This window comes from Hevea brasiliensis, chromosome 11 (assembly GCF_030052815.1).
Source record: "Hevea brasiliensis isolate MT/VB/25A 57/8 chromosome 11, ASM3005281v1, whole genome shotgun sequence".
Taxonomy (NCBI): domain Eukaryota; kingdom Viridiplantae; phylum Streptophyta; class Magnoliopsida; order Malpighiales; family Euphorbiaceae; genus Hevea; species Hevea brasiliensis.
In genome coordinates this window covers 40,548,285-40,562,320 of record NC_079503.1, presented here as the reverse complement: position 1 = coordinate 40,562,320, position 14,036 = coordinate 40,548,285, and the positions used below count along the sequence as shown (strand labels likewise).

The following is a 14,036-nucleotide window of genomic DNA, read 5'->3' as shown; positions in this document are numbered from 1 at the left end:
ACCCACAGCTATTCAGAGATTGATACCAGGTAAAATTTTGAGATGAAATTTATTTTAAGGGGAAGAGAATTGTAACACCTCTATTTGTATAGCCTGGTATATTTCACTATTCTGGTGACCATTGTCGGTCCGGATAATTAAGGGGATTAGAACCACATCTAAGACAACTAGATGAGCCCTAAACATAAATAATTAGTAATTATCAATTAGTTAAGTATAAATAAGAAAAACAGAACATAAGAAGTTAAACGAGCCGAGAGTCACAACAATGGGTGACCTTTTCGGGAAGGATTACAAGTCGATTTAAACTCAAATTTTGAACAGTAAAATGTGACGCTGCGGTCCTTAGGACTATTGCGAACACAGTGGAAAAGAGAAAATCACAAAAAAAAAAAAAAATTGTTAAGCCAGTCAAATAATTAGGTCAGGGAGCCGGAAGAAATATTAAATTATTTGCAAATCGGGTTGAACCGGCGAGGGGCAATTTGGTCAATTGACCCCGAGAGCTGACTCCTAACCTAACTATCAAATAAAATTAGAGAAAAGAAAATTTCAGATCGAAAATTAAATTAAAGAACTAAAGGAAAAATAAAGGAAAAAGAAAAATAATTAAAAGTTGAATTATTACATCACACATATGACATCATGGATGACGTCAAAATTTATTTTAATTTTCCCCTAATAATTGACCAAGTCAAATATAATTATTAACCACATAAAATACAAAAAAATTGAAAGAAATTTCACTCTTTTTCCCTCACCATTTTTGGCCAACTCTCTCTCCCTCACTCACCTCCATTTTTACTCCTCCATTAAAGCTAGAGCAAGCTTTTTACTCCCATCAATTAACCCTAATTCTCAAAAATTTCCCCTATAAACCTTACAATCTCAACTAGAAAAGGAGATTGAAGAAACAAAGAAAAGGAAGAAGGGAGAAAAATCAAAGATTGAACTCCAAAGTTGAGGTAAGGAATTAAATTGACATTTTTAGTTTAAAATACATATTATGAGTTAAATTAACATAGATTTCAACTTTAAAATCAAAAGAAAACATGGTTGAGGGACCAAACATAAATTTTAGCCTGCCTTAGTTAGGGTTTGAAATGGGTGAATTTGATGCATTGGAATGGTTGCTTAGGTTGAATTAGGTATGTAAACTATGGATAGGTGTTTAGAATGCATTAGGTTTGAATTTTATGAATTAGGGTTTTGACACCTAGGGTTTTGGAAGCCAATAATGTGAGAATTGGTTAAATGGTGTGTTTGACCTTGTTTGAGATGAAAAATGGTCATTTGTGATCAATTGAGATGTGTTGGAAGTGTTAAAAGTGAGTTTAAATTCGGATTGAAAATGGTCATGTTGCAGGCAGCAGGACCAAGGTCCCTTTTAGCGACCAAAACTGAAAATTTGCAAGTCCAATTGGTATGAGACCAATTGGGAATGAAAATAGACACAAAATGGAACTTTTTTCATATAGGAATAATGCCCAAAAAGTGACCAAAACCTAGTAAACAAATTGACCAAATTCGGACTTATGCAGTCTGACCTGTATAAAAATGACCAAATGAACAGTGTTTTTTCATTTGGCCATAACTTGGGCTAGGCAGGTTTAAATGGCCTGAATTTTTACCAGTGGACAGCTGAGATATAGAACTAAAACTTTCATGGAGAACACAAACCCAAATTATGCCCTTAACCAAGTCATTTGGCCACCCAAATTTGGTGACCTAAAACTGCCAGAACTAGTTTGGTGCCCAGAAATCTGGGTTAAGTCTAATCCAGTAGCCATGATTCAAATGGCTATAACTTGAGCTACAAAACTCCAATTAGAGTGATTCAGAAAGGAGAATAAATTTAAGACAATAGGGAACTTTTTCTATGAAGAAAATTTAGCCAAATTCTAATGGAAAAATGACCAATGGAACAGTGCAACATAAGACACTAAAACTGAAAATTTGCAAATTTGCCTAAAAGACTTAGATTTTGAGTAAACAACCAAAACCAATAAATTTAGTAACCAAAATGTGGTATGTGGGTGAAGTTGGAATTCCTATACCTATTAAGCCTTAGAAAGTCAACAAATTGACTTGAATAGTGTAGTGAATAGTAACTCCAAAACACAAATTTTAAAGAACATCAAGTTTAGCATATTAAAGCTAGGTATAAGTGAATTTAAATTTATTTTTGGATTTATGCTAAGTTATGATACTGAAACACTGTGAAACTAAGTGTTTCAGTGGAAAAGAACACTGGAAAAGAACCCGAGGTGTCGAGTCAAGGCCAAAAGGCGACTCATATAAGGTTTGTGCACAACATAGAACTTCTGTAAATTTTCTTTTGCATATTGTTTTGAATAATTTGAAATATTAAATTGTGACATCATTATGATGAAGTATTTATGATGCTTTTGATTTAAATTGTTGAAAGTTATTTGTGTATATCTTTGATGGCATAAATGTTTAGTAATTGTTAAGATAAGTTTTGAAACTACAGTGTCATGACTATATATTTGAACACCTCATTAGCATGACTAGTGGGGGTAATTAGTTTCGAATTTTGATTCCTTCTCTAGCTAAAGTGTTGAGGTGTGTGCCAGTAGAAGAAGAAAAAGAATGGGATCCCATATATTTGAGCTAGCTAGCCTTGTGATGTGACTTCTCCATAGCCTCTGGCTATTGAGATTATATTTATTTCGGATGGCATGATATAACTGTGGGTTTTATGAAATTGGTTTTCACACTTCAAAATGAAATTGTTTGGATTAAAATCTCATAATTCATGTTTTGTATTTAATTCTCATGTTCAGTCCAATTTTTGAATAAATATGATTTGAATTCTGCATAAAGATTATTTTAGTATGTTGTGCACCACTGAGTCCTAGTACTTAGCGATGGCTGTTATTGCTGTCGCAGATATAGAGACTAGAAGAGCAGTAAAGTGAGCTGCTGAGGACAGAGGAGTTACTACCTTAAAGTCTACCGAGTATATTTTGTGCCCTGACTATAAAAATTTATTTTGATGTATGTAATGTATGTAAAGGTATGGACATGTAAAACTGGTCTTGAGCAATTTGTATAAAGTTTGTAATAAATTTTAGTTTGAATTTCTCTTAATGCAAATTTTTGTAATGATGTATATAAATTGTTTTATCTTTAATGAAATATGAATGGAAGTATTTTGTTTTAAGTTGAATTAAATTAATTAATGGTATTTTGATGATTATTGAATATTGGAAATTGTGGATTTGAATTTTTGAAGATTGATAAATGAAGTTGAAATTGGTTGGGATGGTTGTGAAATTGAAGAAGTTATTGAGACAAATTATTGGAAGTGCTTTTTACAGGAATTTGAAGAACTGTTTTCTCAAAATACAGATGGCACTCTGCCGAAATTTCTATAAAATTTACGAAAAAATAAAATGGGACAAAAATTTTTACTAATTTTAAATCTTCGGATAAATGACTTTAATACCTATTAGAAAATGCTCACCACTTATAAAAGTAAGAAAATCATTTTAAAATCCCTTATAGGGTATTTAATGAGTTATCTGTCACACCCTACTCCCCCGTAAGATGTAACATGATCCCGTAGTACACCTAATGAATTACCGTACTTCGCCTACCGATAACCCATTAGATATACTACAAGAGATTTTAAAAACAATTTTTGTGAAATTTAAATCATCGATTAAAATCTGGTGTTATAAAATTTTTTCAAAATTTCGGCAAAGTGCCGGGTGTATTTTGAGAAAACAGTTCTTCAATCCTGCAAAAGAAAATGCTCCCAATATGTTTTCTCAAATACAACTTCAATAACTTCATCTGCAATCATAATTCAAATCTCAATAATCAAATCAATCTCCTCATAAAAGAAACATTTCATTGATTACAAGACTCAAAATTAATATTACAAAACTATTCAGATAAATGAAATCCCAAACTTACATTTACAATAATTTACATTTAATTACATACAATAATATTTTACAAGAGTTTTTATACAACTGCTCAAATAATTTACATACATATTATTACATGCATACATCAAAACCTATGTACATGGGTATACCTATAATATACCTGGAGCTGATCTGAAAGTGTCTTCAAAGAAACTTACTTAATGCTCTATGCTCTTCTTACCTGCGATAGCATACAAAGCTATCGCTGAGTGGTGAACTCAGTGGTGCACAACTATAATTTAAAACATAGTACAATATACATTGACAAAATTTACAGTAAATAATTTGGAAATCTAAATACTCATCAAATTCTAAAACTCAAAATATTCATTGCCAATAATGTGAATCATTTGTATAAAATGACTTCGATCATGAAATTCAATTTATCAAATCATAACTAACCATTTAGGTAATTCCAACAAAATCAATTATACATAAATCATAATTGAAATCACAATTCTTTACCATTCAAAAGCCATTCTGTATCTCAAAAATTATTATTTATCTCACTAAATATGCAAGACTAATCCAAAAGGACCATATTCGATGTGATTCTAACTCCCTATGGTCGGGGAGGTCGAATCAGATTCTAACTCCCTATGGTTGGGGAGGTCGAATCATCGTGCACAGTACCATCACAATAATGAATCTTTTGCAAGGGCCATAATGATAAAAAAGCTTAGATCTAACCTCAAATCAGAGGAAAATCTAAGCCTGTGCACGTACCATGGTAATCAAAACACAACTAACTCCATTGTCTTCTCAACAAATGAGAGAGACGGGTAATAACCTAGTCAAGCATCTATAGTGAGATATAAAACAATATCACAATCCTTTTAGTGAGCATAAATCACAATATAATTCGATTCAAATTCAATTCCAATATCCAATAATTTTTATGCTCATCATAATTCAAATCATAAATTTGCATTTTTCCATGAAAATTACCATCACAATTCAAAACATGTTCTATCACAATTTTCCAAAACATAATTTATTCAATCCATAACAATGCTTAATACTTGTGGAAATACCATTTCACAAAGCTAAATTCATACATATTATAACAATTTTCAATAATCATTGAATTAAATCCAGTGCTTGTTAAACATAATACATAAGAAAAGTATGTCATTTAATCATATGAAATATTCAAACAAAATAAGTTAAAAACTAGTTGTGCACAAACCTCTGATAACTGTCTCTTGGCTCTGACTCAGTGTTTCCTTCCCCTTCTCTGAGTCTTTGCTAACTGAGAAACAAAATTTGAAGTGTTTCAGTACTCATTTAAACTGTTTCTAAGAATAAGGTTCAATAATTAATTTATCGAATTCTATTATTTCCTTAGTCAACCTAATATGTCGACTCTCGAGGCATTCTAGGTAAATTAGGTTTTAATGTTACTAATATGTTTCATTCAATAGTCTTTTAGGGTTGGTACATGTTATCAAATTCATTTCCATGCATCTTGCATTTTCTTGCAATTTGCTGGATTCCGGGATACTAGTTTAACCTAGCCGAACGACCTAGTTCCCTCAATCAGAACTTGTAGATCTATGTCTTATGGAACGCGGGGAAAAATTTCAGGTCATTCTGAGTTATGTAGACCAAGTTATGGTCATTTTACTATTGCTGGTCAAATTGTACCAAAATTGGTCACTTTAGGTCATTTTAGGTTCGGCCAGTTTTTTGACCCGAACTTGTGCAAGCTGTTTGACTTGCTTATGGTCATTTCTGGGCTTTGGTGTCTTCATAAGACTTTTAGATATGGGTCTTAACTATTCATGGTTAAAATTTCAGGTCAACTGGACCTGTTTTGAGTGAGTTATGGCCTAAACACTAACTGCTGCCCAAATGGTCAATTTTCAGGCCTCATTTGCACTTAATCCGGATTTGGTCATTTTTCAAGCTACCTTGCAAGCAGAATTTTGGCAAGCTTCCTTCATGAAAATTGGCAAATTTTGTGCCTAGTTTCACCTCCAATTGGTCTCATACCAATTGGAGCCACACACTTAAAGTTATAGGCCTAAAACTCAAACTTCCTTATTGAAATTCTTGCATACACATCAAACATCACTTTTAACACTCACCAAACTTAACATTCAAACTAATTCTGGTTGTACCACAACCTAAACATAATTTACAACATATTATAGGTCATTTTGGCAGCTTACAATTACATTCAATGTGCACCAACAAGTGCAGAATTTGTCTAATTCAATTTACAACAATTCAATTGATGCATACATTTTGCATAATCATTTAGGTTTAATTTCATAGCCATTTTATTTGATTATTAGTCACTTTTAGCTAATTTCATTAGTTATTTAGTTAGTTTTTCATAATTGTCAATTTTGGATTAATTTGTAATTTTTACTTTGTTTTGTAGGGAAAATGGTGTTTTTGAAGGACTGAAGAGAAATTTTGCCATTGAGGAGTGACTTCTACAGCCAAAGATATCAAAAACAAGTTTTCAAGCTGAAATATGCATTGACCAAATTGTGCATAACTTGCCGCATAAGCTATGCAGATCTGCATAAGGAGAAAAATCACTGTTCCAATACCTGCCGAAATGTGCATAAGGAGACTGCATAGCTTATGCACATTCACGCCTCCCTTATGTACTCTCACGGAATTGTGCATAACCTATGCACCAAGTCATGCAATTTCGCATAAGTGAACCAGAACCAGCCGAAAACTGCATAAGGGACTGCATAACTTATGCAGTCCTCTTATGCAGTCCCATAAAGGTTTCATTAATGAGCTGGCAGAAAATTCTCTCAGAAAATTCCTCCTAGAACATACCATTTTAGGGCTCCATGTCAGAAAAATGCTATAAATAGTCTCATTTTCCCATTTTAGAGGTGGAGACAAGGAGCAGAAAAGGAAAGGACAGGAGAGGCAGAATTTGAAGAGTCACTTTCACCTTCCACACCATTTTCAACCAAGATTTGCAGATTTCTTTCTTCCCTTACATTTTTCTATATTTCTAGTGTTTAATTTCTTATTCCTTAGCTTAGATTAAAGCTTTATTTCCATTTAAACTCAATATATTTTGTAAGCATTATGGATAGTGAGTAGTTTTACCTTTGATTCTGCAGTAAGGGTTGTAATATTTGAGATATTTTGTGGATTTTGATTGGGTAATCCATATTTTGTGGTCTTAATGAGTTTTATTCATTTCTTGTGTGCTTAATGACATGCTTAGTGTAGGATCCCATTAAGTAATGTTCTTAATCCATGGTTGAAGCACCGAAAGGAGAAGGCCTTGTGATAGATAATCAAGAAATTGGACTTAATTAACTTATACCTAGAAATAGGCTAAGGATTAAGAGGATTCACAGATTAATTAAAGAACTTAATGGGTCTTAATTAATTCTAAGTCCACGAAAGTAGGATTAGATTGATTAAGGCACTCTTTGTCTCACTCGAAAGGGAATTCAAAGGATTTAAGAATTAATGTCCTTAAAACCCATTAGTTTCACAAGATTGGATAACCAATTAAAAATCCCAAAATAGCTCGAATATGAAATCCCGAACTCCGGAATCGCCTTTTTATCATTGCTAATTTTCAATTGAATTTAATTGCTTGCCATTTTAGAATCTTTCCATATTTGAACTTGCTTATTTCAATTTGATGCAATTTTAGTTTAATTAATACATTGTTGAATAGAATATTAATTTTGCATACATAGATTTCACATTCTCAATACCCATTAATTCATTACTTTAATTTCAAAAATATTTCAATTTACTAAACTTTTTATATGAAAAATTCAATCATTAACACAACTCCTCGTGGGAATGATATCTTTTCTATATTACTTGTACGACCCGTGTACTTGCGGTTGGGCCACATCAAGTTTTTGGCGCCGTTGCCGGGGAGTTTTTTTTGTTTAAGATTGAATTCTTGATTATTTTAATTGTCTATAGTTTTATTTTAGTTTTTGTTATCTTTTCATTTTGTGTTTGTTTGTTATTTTTCAGGTACTTTTAATCTTTTATGAGAAGAGCTAGAAGCACAAGTGACACATCCTTATTGTTTAATCCTGAAATTGAGAAATTTTGTAAAGCTAACAAGAAAGAAACCAGAAGAAGGAAAAAAGCTTTGAGAGAAATTGAATTAGAAGCAGACATGGCTGATGAAAGAATTAGAATTGGTGGTAATATTGGAAATGATCAAAACAATGAAAATGAAGCCCAAGGTGAAGAAGTTGTTAATGCAAACGTGCCTAGGGGAAGTATGATGGATCATGCTTTTCCACGTTTTGATGACTTGAGAGAAAGTATAGCAAGAACAAGGATTGATGCAAATAGTTACAAGATGGATTTTGGAGTTCTTCAAATGATTCAAAATTCTCAATTTGGAGGACATCCTTCTGAAAATCTACACACACATCTGAAGAAGTTTGCTATGATTTGTGACATGCAAAAACAACCTGGAGTGTCTGATGATGCAGCAAGATTGAAGCTATTCCCATTCTCTTTGAAAGATAGAGCATTGGATTGGCTTGATTCTTTACCTCACAACTCCATTACAAATTGGGAGCAACTCACTGATGCATTTCTTGCACAATATTTTCCACCTGGAAAAACTCAAAAACTGAGGAATCAAATGACAGCTTTCAGACCAAGAGAGGATGAAACTCTTTATGAATCATGGATGAGATGGAAGGAATTAGAGAGACAATGCCCACATCATGCCATTCCGAAATGGATGATAAATCAGAATTTTTACACAAATGTCACTCCTGAAATCAGAGGAATTATTGATGCTCAAACAGGAGGAGAATTTATTATGAAACATGAAGATGAAGCTTATGAGCTATTGGAGAAAATTGCAAAGAATACTCATCTTTGGAGTAGTCCAAGAGGACCAGCTCCAACTCAAAAAAGGCAAGCTGCTGGAATGTATGATCTTGATCCATTCAATATGATTAATGCAAAGTTTGATGCACTTACAAATGTTTTGGCTAAGAAGATGGAAGATTTGAGTATGTTGGTTAGTTCATCATCATCATCTGGAAATTCACAACAAGTGGCTTATGCAGAAGGAACTACCAGCTGTGGAGTAGATTATGGAGAACAAGCTGCATATGTTAGTAATTATGGAAACAAGCAAATGGGGAATTCTTATTCTCAAACTTATAATCTAAATTGGAGGAATTATCCCGACTTTTCATGCGGAAATCAGCAAAGTCAAGTTCCAAATCAGAATTTTCAACCACAACAGCAGCAAGGAGTTCCATATCAGCAAAATAGGCAACCATTGCCTAATTTTCAGCAGAAAAATATGAATCCTCCACCAAAGCAAAGAAGAACAAAATTCCACCACTGAAGCTTTATTGCAACAGATTCTTGCTAACCAAAATAAGCATGATGAGGAGATGAGAGAGATGAAAGCAAGGCTAGAACAGATGCAAACACATAACAGAATGCTGGAAAATCAGATTGCACAACAAGCATCTTCCTTAAGTGCCAAGTCTTTTGGAAAACTACCAAGTCAACCAGAAAACCCAAGAGAGCAGTGTCAAGCTATTACTTTAAGAAGTGGGAAAGTTGTAAATGATGAGAAGAGTGAAAATAGTGCGAAGAGAGAAAATGAGAAAGAAACTGATGAGAGTGAAAAACAAGAGAGTGCAGAAAAATGTAAAGAGAAAATTGAAGAGAAGGAAGAGAAGTATATACCTCCTGAGCCCTACAAGCCACAGCTTCCCTTCCCACAAAGATTTCAAAAAGCCAAGCTTGATAAGCAATTTGGGAAGTTCTTAAAGGTTTTGAAGAAGCTTTACATAAATGTGCCGTTTGTTGATGCTCTTTCACAAATGCCCTCTTATGCCAAATTCTTGAAAGAAATTCTCTCAAACAAGAGGAAACTTGAAGACCATGAGACTGTAGCCTTAACTGAAGAATGTAGTGCTATCCTCCAAAGGAAACTTCCCCCAAAGCTCAAGGATCCAGGGAGTTTTTCAATTCCATGCCACATTGGGGAATCATGTTCTACAAAAGCCTTATGTGATTTAGGGGCTAGTGTTAGCCTCATGCCCCTCTCAATTTATGAGAAGCTCAATATGGGAGATTTAAAGCCAACCCATATTTCTCTTCAGTTAGCTGACAGATCAATCAAGTATCCTGAAGGGGTTTTGGAGAATGTGCCTCTGAAGGTTGGAAAATTCTACATACCTGTTGACTTTGTCATCTTGGACATGGAGGAAGATTTTAATATTCCAATTATCTTGGGAAGGCCTTTCCTGGCTATAGCTGGTGCTTTGATTGACGTGAAAGGAGAAAAATTGACTCTTAGAGTTGGTGAAGAGCAATTGGTTTTCAATATTAATAACACTATGAAGAAGCATCATTCTGAAGCTGATACTTGCTTGAGAGTTGATATCATTGATGAGCTGGTTGAAGAACATTTCAGAAAGAAATATCCAGAAGATCCACTTGAAAATTGCTTGGTTCATGGAGGAGGCATAGACTATGACAACCCTCATGTGGCTGCATATGCTCAACACTTAGAGGGTAGTCCACCATTCATTTCTGCTCCAGTTTTTCAACTCACACAAAAGGAAATAGCAGAATCTAAGCAACCATCATTCAAGGAAGAAGATGCACCTAAGGTAGAACTTAAGCAACTTCTTTCTCAGCTCAGGTATGAATTTCTTGGCACTAATAACACTTATCCAGTAATTGTAAATGCAAACTTGAGTACCTTAGAGGCTGATAAGTTGTTAAGAGTGTTGAGACAATTTAGGAAAGTCTTAGGATACACCATAGATGACATTAAGGGAATAAGCCCACACTTTTGCATGCATAGAATCATTTTGGAAGAAAATTGTAAGCCATCTATCGAACATCAAAGGAGGTTGAACCCAAATATGAAAGAAGTTGTTAAAAAGGAAATTTTGAAGTTGCTTGATGCAGGGATCATATACCCTATCTCAGATAGTACTTGGGTGAGCCCAATACATGTTGTTCCAAAAAAAGGTGGAATGACAGTGGTCAAAAATGAAAATAATGAATTAATTCCCACTAGAACGGTGACTAGTTGGCGAATGTGCATAGATTACAGAAAATTAAATGTTGCCACTAGAAAAGATCATTTTCCACTTCCCTTCATTGATCAGATGTTAGAAAGACTGGCTAGGCATTCTTACTTTTGCTATTTAGATGGATATTCAGGTTTTTTTCAAATCCCTATCCATCCAAATGATCAAGAGAAAACCACTTTTACTTGTCCATATGGAACCTTTGCTTATAGGAGGATGCCATTTGGGTTGTGTAATGCACCAGCCACTTTTCAAAGGTGCATGATGGCAATCTTCTCAGATTTCATTGAAGACATAATGGAGGTTTTTATGGACGATTTTTCTGTTTATGGATCTTCATTTGACATATGCTTGGCTAAACTTTCTAAAGTTTTGCAGCGATGTGCAGATACTGACCTTGTGTTAAACTGGGAAAAGTGTCATTTCATGGTTTAGGAAGGGATAGTGCTTGGACATTTGGTGTCTAACAGAGGAATAGAGGTTGATAAAGCCATGGTTGAAGTGATAGAGAAGATGGCTCCTCCTACCAATGTCAAAGGAATTCGAAGATTCCTAGGACATGCCGGGTTCTACAGACGCTTTATCAAGGATTTTTCTAAAATAGCCAAACCTTTGTCTAATTTCTTAAGTAATGACACACCATTTGTATTTGACCAAGAGTGTTTGGATGCCTTTTGCAGGTTGAAGCAAGCTCTTATCACTGCGCCAATCATGTAACCACCTGATTGGAGCCTACCTTTTGAAATTATGTGATGCTAGCAACTATGCAATTGGGGCTGTTCTTGGTCAAAGAAAGGACAAAAAGGCTTATGCTATTTATTATGCTAGTAGAGCACTAGATGAGGCTCAAACAAATTGTGCAACAACTGAAAAGGAATTTTTAGCAATTGTCTTTGCATTAGAAAAGTTCAGACCTTACATTATTGACTCAAAGGTGGTTATATTTTCGGATCATGCAGCCATCAGGTATTTGCTCCGTAAAAAGGAGGCTAAACTTAGGCTCATTAGGTGGATTCTGATGCTACAAGAGTTTGATTTGGAGATTAGAGATAAGAAGGGAGCTGAAAATGTAGTTGTTGATAATCTTAGTAGGTTAAAATTGGATGAAGAAGAATTGGATGAAATCCCTATTGATGAGTTTTTCTTGGATGAACAACTTTTCTCTCTTGTTGCTAAACTACCTTGGTATGCAGACTTTGTGAATTATCTATCTTGTGGAGTTTTACCTCTAGGTATGACATGGCAACAAAAGAAAAAGTTTTTACATGAGGTGAAATTTTATAGATGGGATGACCCTTTACTCTTTAGGAGATGCTGTGATGGTCTAATTAGAAGATGTATTCCTGAAGAGGAGATACAGAGTATTATGCATCATTGCCATGCTTCTGATTATGGAGGACATTTTGGAATCTCTAAAACAGCTAGTAAAATTTTGCAAGCTGGTTTCTTTTGGCCAAATCCTTTTAAGGATGTGAGGAAATTTGTGTTGGATTGTGATAAATGTCAAAGGAGTGGAAATTTGTCAAAAAGAGATCAAATGCCCCTAAATAATATTCTTGAAGTGGAATTATTTGATGTTTGGGGAATAGATTTTATGGGGCCATTTCCTCCTTCATTTGGTAATAAATACATCCTAGTTGGAGTTGACTATGTGTCAAAGTGGGTGGAAGCTATTGCAACTCCAACTAATGATGCTAGAGTGGTAGTGAAATTCTTGAAGAAATTTGTCTTGAGCAGATTTGGAGCTCCTAGGGCTATAATTAGTGATGGGGGTTCCCATTTTTGCAATAAGCAATTTGAGAGCTTAATGAGGAAGTATGGTGTAGTGCACAAGATAGCTACCCCATACCACCCTCAAACTTCAGGACAAGTTGAAATTTCTAACAGAGAGCTCAAACATATCTTGGAGAAAACAGTGAACAATTCTCGGAAAGATTGGTCTATCAAACTAGATGATGCTTTATGGGCATATAGGACTGCCTACAAAACCCCTATAGGAACTACTCCCTTTAGGTTGGTGTATGGTAAGTCTTGTCATTTACAATGGAGCTAGAACATAGAGCATATTGGGCCATTCAGACCTTGAATTTTGATCTTAAGCAAGCTGGTGAGAAAAGGTTATTACAACTTAATGAGCTTGAAGAACTGAGGATGGATGCTTATGAAAATGCCCGTATTTACAAAGAAAGAACTAAAGTTTGGCATGATAAGCATCTTAGGAAAAAGGAATTCAAAGAAGGTGATTTAGTTTTGTTGTTCAACTCTAGATTGAAATTGTTCCCTGGAAAACTTAAGTCAAGGTGGACTGGTCCATATAGAGTTTCTAAGGTTTTCCCTTATGGAGCAATTGAAGTTTGGAGTGAAAAATCTGGGAATTTTAAGGTCAATGGGCATAGATTAAAACATTACATAACTGGAGACCCAATAAAGGGAGTAAGCTGTTATAAGCTCTCCAATCCCTCACCTCTTTTTCACTAAAATTCATGAAGAGTCCAGCTAAGGACTATAAATTAGCCCTCTTGGGTGGCATCCCAAGTCCTTTTATTTTGCTTTTGCTGATTTACTTTCATTTTCATTGATTTTGTTTTTATCTTAAATCTCCCCAAATTCAATTTTTGACATTATTAAATCTTGTCCCTTGTAGATGTATTTCAATGAAGAAAGGCTGGTGAACTGTTGGGGAAGTGATTCTTAACTTGAAAATTTTGTCCTTCAAATTCTCCCAAAAACTGATTGATTTTTGCTGCATAACCTGTGCAGGAGCTGGAATCTGGTTTATGCAGAGGAAAAATGAAATCTGCAGCAAAAAGGGTGTCTGCAGCAAATGGCTTGTGTTCTTGGTAAGGTTGGGTGTGTAACTTTTAAGTAAACATGTATAAAAGAGTGCACAGGTTATGCATAAATCACTTTTCACTTATGCAGTTTCTACACAAACCCGATTCAAATCAAATTTCTTTTTGGCAATTTTCTCTTCCCTCCTCCACCTCCCGATATCCCTGCTCACCCCTTTTCCCCCACGACCTCAATT

General features: G+C 34.5%; 1 non-coding gene across 1 annotated transcript; it reads right to left on the bottom strand.

Annotated features, from left to right (window-relative positions):
* Positions 1 to 8,559: 8,559 nt before the first annotated feature.
* On the bottom strand, positions 8,560 to 8,666 carry LOC131170755 (small nucleolar RNA R71). Its single transcript, XR_009141523.1, has one exon. It is a non-coding gene; the product is annotated as a small nucleolar RNA R71 (small nucleolar RNA).
* Positions 8,667 to 14,036: the final 5,370 nt, after the last annotated feature.